The sequence below is a fragment of the Acipenser ruthenus genome, unplaced genomic scaffold (genome assembly GCF_902713425.1).
Source record: "Acipenser ruthenus unplaced genomic scaffold, fAciRut3.2 maternal haplotype, whole genome shotgun sequence".
NCBI lineage: Eukaryota > Metazoa > Chordata > Actinopteri > Acipenseriformes > Acipenseridae > Acipenser > Acipenser ruthenus.
Window position 1 is genome coordinate 529,365 of NW_026708811.1, and position 12,707 is coordinate 542,071.

Genomic DNA, 12,707 nt, shown 5'->3' on the forward strand with positions numbered 1-12,707 from the left:
TGTTCTAATGTACCCCATCAAACCTATATAGCATTTCATTCAGCACAAGTTGGACTTTCCTCTGGTCAAAGCCCCTACGTGTAAAGCTGATTGCAATATTGAACCACAAGTTAATGTAAACACTACAATGCATATATTATAATCTGTTTTGTTCCAGTTTAACCTGTTTTGTTTGCTATGTTGAAAGCTGTATTGTTGAATTTGTCTTTCAATGTAATTAAATATTTCTAGTATGTTATTCATATATTGCACTACCTGGTCCACTGTTTAAAAAGTATCGGTATCTCTGGACAACGCTTTTCTCATAAACACCTGCACTGAACATTGAAATAAAAGTTGTATACCTATTGCACGAGATATGCCTTTAATTTCCATTCATGCAATGTAACAGAACAATGTCCTGTAGTAAATTGTATGTAATTGCCTGGTGTGGATTTAATGCATTTTTCATCTGTGGTTTTATATTTTTTTTTTTGTACACATGTTAATATTTATAAATAAAATACATTCTTATTTTTAAGTACATTGTATTGCTTCATTTCATTTCATTTTAAAATGCCTGTAATAGAAAGGAATTAGCAATACATAGTATTTGATTTAAAAAAAAATCTTCTCCGGGGGTTTTCCTTACTATTGACATCATTAATATATCATCATCATCATCATTATTAGTAGTAGTAGTAGTAGTAGTAGTAGTAGTATGCATAGTACATTATTCTATCAATTTTATATTATATAGCATCTTTCACAAAGACATGAACACTACATACTGGAATAAAAAAAAAAAAGAATAAACTACAACATACTAGAATAAAAACAAAACATTACACAATCTGCATTAAAAGTAAATGCATTTAAAAACAGTACAGGGGGGGCTGTAGGAAAGAGAAGCTTCGGATGTGACCTGGACGTTTGCTTATTTGGAGCGCCGATACTTTTTTTTTTATTATTATTTGTCTTAGGAGCGCATTTGCGCACCGGGTCACGTGACACACTGATTCATGTGGAATTTTTTTTTTTCGTTTTGTTTTGTGCAAGGAAGGCAGACACTGTCGATGCTGCTGCTGCTGCTTTTTTTTTTTAAATTTATTTTTTTTCTTGGAAAGCAATCGAGACGGGGCGCCCGCGCGCCGGGGGGGCGCGGGCGGCGGCCTCCCCCCCCAGCCGGGACAGCGGGGCGGCCGGCCGCGCGCGCCGCGGGCCGGCCGCGCGGGGCCGCGCGAGGCGCTGGCCCGCGACTCGAAGATAGGGCCGGGTCTTTTGCGCAGGGGCCATGCTAATCTTCTCTGTATCGTTCCAATTCTAGTATATGTGCTGCCGTAGCGAACACACGGTGCTTACCTGATACGCGCCTCTATGTACAGCGAGTGGCTAAAGAGCGATTGGTCTTGTGGTGTGTCAAGCATAGTCCAATTGTGTCCAATTGCTCTGCGTATATGCATGGTTGTCCACAATCAACACGCAGAGGGTTACAAACTCTGAGGATATCACGTTTGCAGAAAGCGGCTGAATAAAGAAGTCTGCACATCTGCACCTTCAAACCGGCTGGGAAAGATATGCAAATACTGACATGTTACCTATGACGTTGACCCCTCCGGATTGGCCAGCATACCAAAAGACTTGCAGGTTGACCAGGGTCCCATTTCGTATCACAGCGCGGAATGCAACTGACACCTCAGAGGAGGGGGCTTAATACTCGGGGCTAGGGTCAGAGTTAGGGTTTAATAATGACACTCAATGATTATTAGGAATACAGAACTACACAGTTCTTGCAATTATACCTTTAGACACGATGTAGTGGTCATCTAGTTTAAAAACAGGTACAAGAAATAACTGATGAAACTACCTCAGCTGGAGGCCATTCTTCCAGGAACAGGAGTGAAGGATGCCAGGTTATACGGTCAGAGGTAATAATAGTAATAATAATAATAATAATAGTTTAAACTCACGTTTAATAAAGAAGTGAGCACAGCTATACATCAGAGAGACAGCTGGGAGATATGCAAATTTAACAAGTTTGCTTACTGTCACAAAATCCGTAGGTTCAGATTTCTGTACGTACTCTGTTCCATTTAGCTCAGTATACACTCTTATCTCAGGGGAGACGTTAGGAGGACAGAGATGTTACTACTCCTTGTGGGGTATTTTTATTACGCTCTTGACCCGCAATATATCCAGATGACTAATATAGCACCCAAGAAATTGACAGACTTATGTATTTAAAGTTTGCAGAAGATGGACCACCTTACCCTGTCTGGGATGAGTGTGGTACTCCATTGTAATTACTTAGGAGTTATATAGGTTTTTCGTCCCATTGGAATACATGGGACGCCTCAATTAAATCCAATCATTAATCTGGTGAGACAGCTCTTATCCCTTTTACAAATAATAGTTTTCAAAAGATCCGGACTAACTTTTCAGAATGAATAGGTGTCATGTACTGAATGAATTCACAACTTCATATTTGTCCAACTCTATGATCTCATTCCTTGTTTTCCTCCGAGCCCCTCCTTTATCTGAAAAGTTAAGTGAACCAAAGTTCCCAGGATCTTGGTTTATAATATAATATAAAAACACTACTGTTTATATGTGCATGCAAAACACTATTTTTATATGTGTTATATATGAGAGATGTTCTTAATATGTGACATCATCTTCTAATTCATTATATTTTGCTAAATTAAAGGCATGTGTTTCTTTTAACCTCATATTGTTTCATCATTTTGTTAATGAGTCAGTTTTAATTCCATATACCATTGTCTAACAGAGGATTTGACAAAAGATTGTCTCGTGCAGTATTTAAGTCAATTAGTTTCACTAAGTTTAAGTGGTAATAGTTTTCATTAGAATTATTTATCCCTTAAAAGATGCACTAACCAGGCTCTGACCTGTATCTGACTTCTAAATATGCTATTCCAAGCAGTTTTCCAGAGTCTCTCGTTTTTTCAAAGCCAAAGTCTGTGCAAACACTTTTTTAGATCTATGACCTATCAATGTCTGTTAAGCCATCGTTTTTGCATATTATTTCAAGATATATTCTTATCTGTGCTAAACCACTAATTCCATAAACCCTAAATTCCAAATCTACAAGACTTGCAGCTTTGCTAGCGTAGAATGCAATAAGACCCCCTCCTTTCTCTACAGCCTGTTCATCGGGATAAGGAGAGAGGCCCCTTTTAGCAATAGAGCAGTTTCAAAGAACCACATTATAAGGACTCCATCTACCATCATTAGACAATAGTATAGTGGATTAACAACAAGGTACATTATAGTATATTATTACAAACTTAACACAAAAACATAACACTACACCCTTAAAATTCTATAATTCAATGGACATCATAATGTCTAGAGGTCTTGTTGTTCAATAGAAGGAGAAATAAACTGTACCACTTTCCCTTTTAATTAAATCAAATACTGCTTCCAGCTTTTAATCTTCTTATTAATACAGTAAAGTCATGAACAAGCAATAATACTTGTCAGTTTAAATAATATGTTTTCTTATTATAGCAAATACTTAAAACATACTATTAATCTTATGAAATCAAATAATTAGTTTTAGTTTCAAATACCATGCTGTCTAAAAAAAGGTTTTAATCATTTATTTTATTAATTTACAATACCTTTGTGTCTAATTACTAGTCTTTGACCATTATAAACTATAAACAGTGTAAATTATCACTGAACCTTTTTAACTATGAATGTGGCATTTCAAGATAAACTTAATTAATTTACTTCAGTTTAACAGTTGCTGCTAGAATTTATAATATCACTTTATTTCTTTGGTGAATCCCTCTAAGATTTAAATCCAAATACAGGCCAGTATAACTGCATTCAACTCTTATATTTTTTATAATGACTGAACTAGGCTTGACCCTGTTCTTTGTTCATACAAAATCCAGCTGAGACAGGTTTTTTCTTAAGACCTTGGCTGTTCAGTTTTAATGTTCATTTATTTGTGGTAAAGAATCTCTTTCTTATCTTGTTTGTAGGTGTGATTAACGTTCACTTTTAGCCGGAATGGTGCTTTTTTATTCCCAGATTACTAAGTACTTAATTAAAAACATGTGTAGACTGACCTATTTCATGGAGCAAGAGAGCCACCTACTGGCGGTACACGGATACTCCCTCTTTATCCTTCCTTCAAAAAACCTCTAACACTTCATTTTTATGTCAAAGTACATTCCATATGTGAAATCGCCTAGGACATGTCCAGCATATCCATACGTTCCCAGCAGGATTCAGCTTCTGTACCAGGTTTCGCTCTAGTTGTTTCCACAAGAAGTCCCTTGATCCAATGTTTCTCCAGCACAGGTGTGGATTTCCATGGTCTGACTTCATTCCTATAAGATACTTGGACACGTTTAGCTGTACATATTACTTCGATATATTTCCTTTTGTTCACACCGGGTCATTTTGCAAGGTATGCGCTCCATCCAGAATTCTAAAGGAGGTCAAAACTCACTGTGATTCATATTTTTGGGCACTCAATTACTGTTCTTTTCCACATCATCAGTAGCAAACTTAACATAAATGAATCTGAATCAGTTGATGAACCGTGCACTGTAGCTTACTGAGATCCTCCATGCAAAGGAGTCCAATGTTTTACTACATGGAATAACTAGTTCACCGTCACCTGTGACATTACTATACCAGAATCTGAATCATTAATGTAGATTAGGAATAGCAAAGGTCCTAATACTGATCCCTGTGGTACACCACTGGTTACCTCGCTCCATTTTGAGGGTGCTCCTCTAATCAAATTAGGGTTTGGGTTTGGTTTTGGGCTTGGGTTAGGATTGGGGTTCCGGTTCAGCTTCAATGTTTCGGGTTCTACCAGGGGAGTTATTCCAAGGCAGGTACAGTACTATTCCCAACGACAAAAAAAGACCAAAAATGTGGAACGCTTCACGAATTTGCGTGTCATCCTTGCGCAAGGATGACACGCAAATTCGTGAAGCGTTCCACATTTTTGGTCTTTTTTTGTCGTTGGGAATAGTAGATTCAGGGGCCATGCTAATCTTCTCTGTATCGTTCCAATTTTAGTATATGTGCTGCCGTAGCGAACACACGGTGCTTACCTGATACGCGCCTCTATGTACAGCGAGTGGCTAAAGAGCGATTGGTCTTGTGGTGTGTCAAGCATAGTCCAATTGTGTCCAATTGCTCTGCGTATATGCATGGTTGTCCACAATCAACACGCAGAGGGTTACAAACTCTGAGGATATCACGTTTGCAGAAAGCGGCTGAATAAAGAAGTCTGCACATCTGCACCTTCAAACCGGCTGGGAAAGATATGCAAATACTGACATGTTACCTAATACGTTGACCCCTCCGGATTGGCCAGCATACCAAAAGACTTGCAGGTTGACCAGGGTCCCGTTTCGTATCACAGCGCAGAATGCAACTGACACCTCAGAGGAGGGGGCTTAATACTCGGGGCTAGGGTCAGAGTTAGGGTTTAATAATGACACTCAATGATTATTAGGAATACAGAACTACACAGTTCTTGCAATTATACCTTTAGACACGATGTAGTGGTCATCTAGTTTAAAAACAGGTACAAGAAATAACTGATGAAACTACCTCAGCTGGAGGCCATTCTTCCAGGAACAGGAGTGAAGGATGCCAGGTTATACGGTCAGAGGTAATAATAGTAATAATAATAATAATAATAGTTTAAACTCACGTTTAATAAAGAAGTGAGCACAGCTATACATCAGAGAGACAGCTGGGAGATATGCAAATTTAACAAGTTTGCTTACTGTCACAAAATCCGTAGGTTCAGATTTCTGTACGTACTCTGTTCCATTTAGCTCAGTATACACTCTTATCTCAGGGGAGACGTTAGGAGGACAGAGATGTTACTACTCCTTGTGGGGTATTTTTATTACGCTCTTGACCCGCAATATATCCAGATGACTAATATAGCACCCAAGAAATTGACAGACTTATGTATTTAAAGTTTGCAGAAGATGGACCACCTTACCCTGTCTGGGATGAGTGTGGTACTCCATTGTAATTACTTAGGAGTTATATAGGTTTTTCGTCCCATTGGAATACATGGGACGCCTCAATTAAATCCAATCATTAATCTGGTGAGACAGCTCTTATCCCTTTTACAAATAATAGTTTTCAAAAGATCCGGACTAAATTTTCAGAATGAATAGGTGTCATGTACTGAATGAATTCACAACTTCATATTTGTCCAACTCTATGATCTCATTCCTTGTTTTCCTCCGAGCCCCTCCTTTATCTGAAAAGTTAAGTGAACCAAAGTTCCCAGGATCTTGGTTTATAATATAATATAAAAACACTACTGTTTATATGTGCATGCAAAACACTATTTTTATATGTGTTATATATGAGAGATGTTCTTAATATGTGACATCATCTTCTAATTCATTATATTTTGCTAAATTAAAGGCATGTGTTTCTTTTAACCTCATATTGTTTCATCATTTTGTTAATGAGTCAGTTTTAATTCCATATACCATTGTCTAACAGAGGATTTGACAAAAGATTGTCTCGTGCAGTATTTAAGTCAATTAGTTTCACTAAGTTTAAGTGGTAATAGTTTTCATTAGAATTATTTATCCCTTAAAAGATGCACTAACCAGGCTCTGACCTGTATCTGACTTCTAAATATGCTATTCCAAGCAGTTTTCCAGAGTCTCTTGTTTTTTCAAGGCCAAAGTCTGTGCAAACACTTTTTTAGATCTATGACCTATCAATGTCTGTTAAGCCATCGTTTTTGCATATTATTTCAAGATATATTCTTATCTGTGCTAAACCACTAATTCCATAAACCCTAAATTCCAAATCTACAAGACTTGCAGCTTTGCTAGCGTAGAATGCAATAAGACCCCCTCCTTTCTCTACAGCCTGTTCATCGGGATAAGGAGAGAGGCCCCTTTTAGCAATAGAGCAGTTTCAAAGAACTACATTATAAGGACTCCATCTACCATCATTAGACAATAGTATAGTGGATTAACAACAAGGTACATTATAGTATATTATTACAAACTTAACACAAAAACATAACACAACACCCTTAAAATTCTATAATTCAATGGACATCATAATGTCTAGAGGTCTTGTTGTTCAATAGAAGGAGAAATAAACTGTACCACTTTCCCTTTTAATTAAATCAAATACTGCTTCCAGCTTTTAATCTTCTTATTAATACAGTAAAGTCATGAACAAGCAATAATACTTGTCAGTTTAAATAATATGTTTTCTTATTATAGCAAATACTTAAAACATACTATTAATCTTATGAAATCAAATAATTAGTTTTAGTTTCAAATACCATGCTGTCTAAAAAAAGGTTTTAATCATTTATTTTATTAATTTACAATACCTTTGTGTCTAATTACTAGTCTTTGACCATTATAAACTATAAACAGTGTAAATTATCACTGAACCTTTTTAACTATGAATGTGGCATTTCAAGATAAACTTAATTAATTTACTTCAGTTTAACAGTTGCTGCTAGAATTTATAATATCACTTTATTTCTTTGGTGAATCCCTCTAAGATTTAAATCCAAATACAGGCCAGTATAACTGCATTCAACTCTTATATTTTTTATAATGACTGAACTAGGCTTGACCCTGTTCTTTGTTCATACAAAATCCAGCTGAGACAGGTTTTTTCTTAAGACCTTGGCTGTTCAGTTTTAATGTTCATTTATTTGTGGTAAAGAATCTCTTTCTTATCTTGTTTGTAGGTGTGATTAACGTTCACTTTTAGCCGGAATGGTGCTTTTTTATTCCCAGATTACTAAGTACTTAATTAAAAACATGTGTAGACTGACCTATTTCATGGAGCAAGAGAGCCACCTACTGGCGGTACACGGATACTCCCTCTTTATCCTTCCTTCAAAAAACCTCTAACACTTCATTTTTATGTCAAAGTACATTCCATATGTGAAATCGCCTAGGACATGTCCAGCATATCCATACGTTCCCAGCAGGATTCAGCTTCTGTACCAGGTTTCGCTCTAGTTGTTTCCACAAGAAGTCCCTTGATCCAATGTTTCTCCAGCACAGGTGTGGATTTCCATGGTCTGACTTCATTCCTATAAGATACTTGGACACGTTTAGCTGTACATATTACTTCGATATATTTCCTTTTGTTCACACCGGGTCATTTTGCAAGGTATGCGCTCCATCCAGAATTCTAAAGGAGGTCAAAACTCACTGTGATTCATATTTTTGGGCACTCAATTACTGTTCTTTTCCACATCATCAGTAGCAAACTTAACATAAATGAATCTGAATCAGTTGATGAACCGTGCACTGTAGCTTACTGAGATCCTCCATGCAAAGGAGTCCAATGTTTTACTACATGGAATAACTAGTTCACCGTCACCTGTGACATTACTATACCAGAATCTGAATCATTAATGTAGATTAGGAATAGCAAAGGTCCTAATACTGATCCCTGTGGTACACCACTGGTTACCTCGCTCCATTTTGAGGGTGCTCCTCTAATCAAATTAGGGTTTGGGTTTGGTTTTGGGCTTGGGTTAGGATTGGGGTTCCGGTTCAGCTTCAATGTTTCGGGTTCTACCAGGGGAGTTATTCCAAGGCAGGTACAGTACTATTCCCAACGACAAAAAAAGACCAAAAATGTGGAACGCTTCACGAATTTGCGTGTCATCCTTGCGCAGGGGCCATGCTAATCTTCTCTGTATCGTTCCAATTCTAGTATATGTGCTGCCGTAGCGAACACACGGTGCTTACCTGATACGCGCCTCTATGTACAGCGAGTGGCTAAAGAGCGATTGGTCTTGTGGTGTGTCAAGCATAGTCCAATTGTGTCCAATTGCTCTGCGTATATGCATGGTTGTCCACAATCAACACGCAGAGGGTTACAAACTCTGAGGATATCACGTTTGCAGAAAGCGGCTGAATAAAGAAGTCTGCACATCTGCACCTTCAAACCGGCTGGGAAAGATATGCAAATACTGACATGTTACCTATGACGTTGACCCCTCCGGATTGGCCAGCATACCAAAAGACTTGCAGGTTGACCAGGGTCCCATTTCGTATCACAGCGCGGAATGCAACTGACACCTCAGAGGAGGGGGCTTAATACTCGGGGCTAGGGTCAGAGTTAGGGTTTAATAATGACACTCAATGATTATTAGGAATACAGAACTACACAGTTCTTGCAATTATACCTTTAGACACGATGTAGTGGTCATCTAGTTTAAAAACAGGTACAAGAAATAACTGATGAAACTACCTCAGCTGGAGGCCATTCTTCCAGGAACAGGAGTGAAGGATGCCAGGTTATACGGTCAGAGGTAATAATAGTAATAATAATAATAATAATAGTTTAAACTCACGTTTAATAAAGAAGTGAGCACAGCTATACATCAGAGAGACAGCTGGGAGATATGCAAATTTAACAAGTTTGCTTACTGTCACAAAATCCGTAGGTTCAGATTTCTGTACGTACTCTGTTCCATTTAGCTCAGTATACACTCTTATCTCAGGGGAGACGTTAGGAGGACAGAGATGTTACTACTCCTTGTGGGGTATTTTTATTACGCTCTTGACCCGCAATATATCCAGATGACTAATATAGCACCCAAGAAATTGACAGACTTATGTATTTAAAGTTTGCAGAAGATGGACCACCTTACCCTGTCTGGGATGAGTGTGGTACTCCATTGTAATTACTTAGGAGTTATATAGGTTTTTCGTCCCATTGGAATACATGGGACGCCTCAATTAAATCCAATCATTAATCTGGTGAGACAGCTCTTATCCCTTTTACAAATAATAGTTTTCAAAAGATCCGGACTAACTTTTCAGAATGAATAGGTGTCATGTACTGAATGAATTCACAACTTCATATTTGTCCAACTCTATGATCTCATTCCTTGTTTTCCTCCGAGCCCCTCCTTTATCTGAAAAGTTAAGTGAACCAAAGTTCCCAGGATCTTGGTTTATAATATAATATAAAAACACTACTGTTTATATGTGCATGCAAAACACTATTTTTATATGTGTTATATATGAGAGATGTTCTTAATATGTGACATCATCTTCTAATTCATTATATTTTGCTAAATTAAAGGCATGTGTTTCTTTTAACCTCATATTGTTTCATCATTTTGTTAATGAGTCAGTTTTAATTCCATATACCATTGTCTAACAGAGGATTTGACAAAAGATTGTCTCGTGCAGTATTTAAGTCAATTAGTTTCACTAAGTTTAAGTGGTAATAGTTTTCATTAGAATTATTTATCCCTTAAAAGATGCACTAACCAGGCTCTGACCTGTATCTGACTTCTAAATATGCTATTCCAAGCAGTTTTCCAGAGTCTCTCGTTTTTTCAAAGCCAAAGTCTGTGCAAACACTTTTTTAGATCTATGACCTATCAATGTCTGTTAAGCCATCGTTTTTGCATATTATTTCAAGATATATTCTTATCTGTGCTAAACCACTAATTCCATAAACCCTAAATTCCAAATCTACAAGACTTGCAGCTTTGCTAGCGTAGAATGCAATAAGACCCCCTCCTTTCTCTACAGCCTGTTCATCGGGATAAGGAGAGAGGCCCCTTTTAGCAATAGAGCAGTTTCAAAGAACCACATTATAAGGACTCCATCTACCATCATTAGACAATAGTATAGTGGATTAACAACAAGGTACATTATAGTATATTATTACAAACTTAACACAAAAACATAACACTACACCCTTAAAATTCTATAATTCAATGGACATCATAATGTCTAGAGGTCTTGTTGTTCAATAGAAGGAGAAATAAACTGTACCACTTTCCCTTTTAATTAAATCAAATACTGCTTCCAGCTTTTAATCTTCTTATTAATACAGTAAAGTCATGAACAAGCAATAATACTTGTCAGTTTAAATAATATGTTTTCTTATTATAGCAAATACTTAAAACATACTATTAATCTTATGAAATCAAATAATTAGTTTTAGTTTCAAATACCATGCTGTCTAAAAAAAGGTTTTAATCATTTATTTTATTAATTTACAATACCTTTGTGTCTAATTACTAGTCTTTGACCATTATAAACTATAAACAGTGTAAATTATCACTGAACCTTTTTAACTATGAATGTGGCATTTCAAGATAAACTTAATTAATTTACTTCAGTTTAACAGTTGCTGCTAGAATTTATAATATCACTTTATTTCTTTGGTGAATCCCTCTAAGATTTAAATCCAAATACAGGCCAGTATAACTGCATTCAACTCTTATATTTTTTATAATGACTGAACTAGGCTTGACCCTGTTCTTTGTTCATACAAAATCCAGCTGAGACAGGTTTTTTCTTAAGACCTTGGCTGTTCAGTTTTAATGTTCATTTATTTGTGGTAAAGAATCTCTTTCTTATCTTGTTTGTAGGTGTGATTAACGTTCACTTTTAGCCGGAATGGTGCTTTTTTATTCCCAGATTACTAAGTACTTAATTAAAAACATGTGTAGACTGACCTATTTCATGGAGCAAGAGAGCCACCTACTGGCGGTACACGGATACTCCCTCTTTATCCTTCCTTCAAAAAACCTCTAACACTTCATTTTTATGTCAAAGTACATTCCATATGTGAAATCGCCTAGGACATGTCCAGCATATCCATATGTTCCCAGCAGGATTCAGCTTCTGTACCAGGTTTCGCTCTAGTTGTTTCCACAAGAAGTCCCTTGATCCAATGTTTCTCCAGCACAGGTGTGGATTTCCATGGTCTGACTTCATTCCTATAAGATACTTGGACACGTTTAGCTGTACATATTACTTCGATATATTTCCTTTTGTTCACACCGGGTCATTTTGCAAGGTATGCGCTCCATCCAGAATTCTAAAGGAGGTCAAAACTCACTGTGATTCATATTTTTGGGCACTCAATTACTGTTCTTTTCCACATCATCAGTAGCAAACTTAACATAAATGAATCTGAATCAGTTGATGAACCGTGCACTGTAGCTTACTGAGATCCTCCATGCAAAGGAGTCCAATGTTTTACTACATGGAATAACTAGTTCACCGTCACCTGTGACATTACTATACCAGAATCTGAATCATTAATGTAGATTAGGAATAGCAAAGGTCCTAATACTGATCCCTGTGGTACACCACTGGTTACCTCGCTCCATTTTGAGGGTGCTCCTCTAATCAAATTAGGGTTTGGGTTTGGTTTTGGGCTTGGGTTAGGATTGGGGTTCCGGTTCAGCTTCAATGTTTCGGGTTCTACCAGGGGAGTTATTCCAAGGCAGGTACAGTACTATTCCCAACGACAAAAAAAGACCAAAAATGTGGAACGCTTCACGAATTTGCGTGTCATCCTTGCGCAGGGGCCATGCTAATCTTCTCTGTATCGTTCCAATTTTAGTATATGTGCTGCCGTAGCGAACACACGGTGCTTACCTGATACGCGCCTCTATGTACAGCGAGTGGCTAAAGAGCGATTGGTCTTGTGGTGTGTCAAGCATAGTCCAATTGTGTCCAATTGCTCTGCGTATATGCATGGTTGTCCACAATCAACACGCAGAGGGTTACAAACTCTGAGGATATCACGTTTGCAGAAAGCGGCTGAATAAAGAAGTCTGCACATCTGCACCTTCAAACCGGCTGGGAAAGATATGCAAATACTGACATGTTACCTATGACGTTGACCCCTCCGGATTGGCCAGCATACCAAAAGACTTGCAGGTT

General features: G+C 37.4%; 2 non-coding genes and 2 pseudogenes across 2 annotated transcripts; all 4 read right to left on the reverse strand.

Annotated features, from left to right (window-relative positions):
• Nucleotides 1-1,260: 1,260 nt before the first annotated feature.
• Nucleotides 1,261-1,330, reverse strand: LOC131736121 (U6 spliceosomal RNA; annotated as a pseudogene).
• A 3,562-nt stretch (nucleotides 1,331-4,892) lies between these two features.
• Nucleotides 4,893-5,070, reverse strand: LOC131736118 (U6 spliceosomal RNA; annotated as a pseudogene).
• A 3,562-nt stretch (nucleotides 5,071-8,632) lies between these two features.
• Nucleotides 8,633-8,739, reverse strand: LOC131736117 (U6 spliceosomal RNA). The gene has a single exon (XR_009327921.1). It is a non-coding gene; the product is annotated as a U6 spliceosomal RNA (small nuclear RNA).
• A 3,562-nt stretch (nucleotides 8,740-12,301) lies between these two features.
• LOC131736165 (U6 spliceosomal RNA) lies at nucleotides 12,302-12,408 on the reverse strand. Its single transcript, XR_009327968.1, has one exon. It is a non-coding gene; the product is annotated as a U6 spliceosomal RNA (small nuclear RNA).
• Nucleotides 12,409-12,707: the final 299 nt, after the last annotated feature.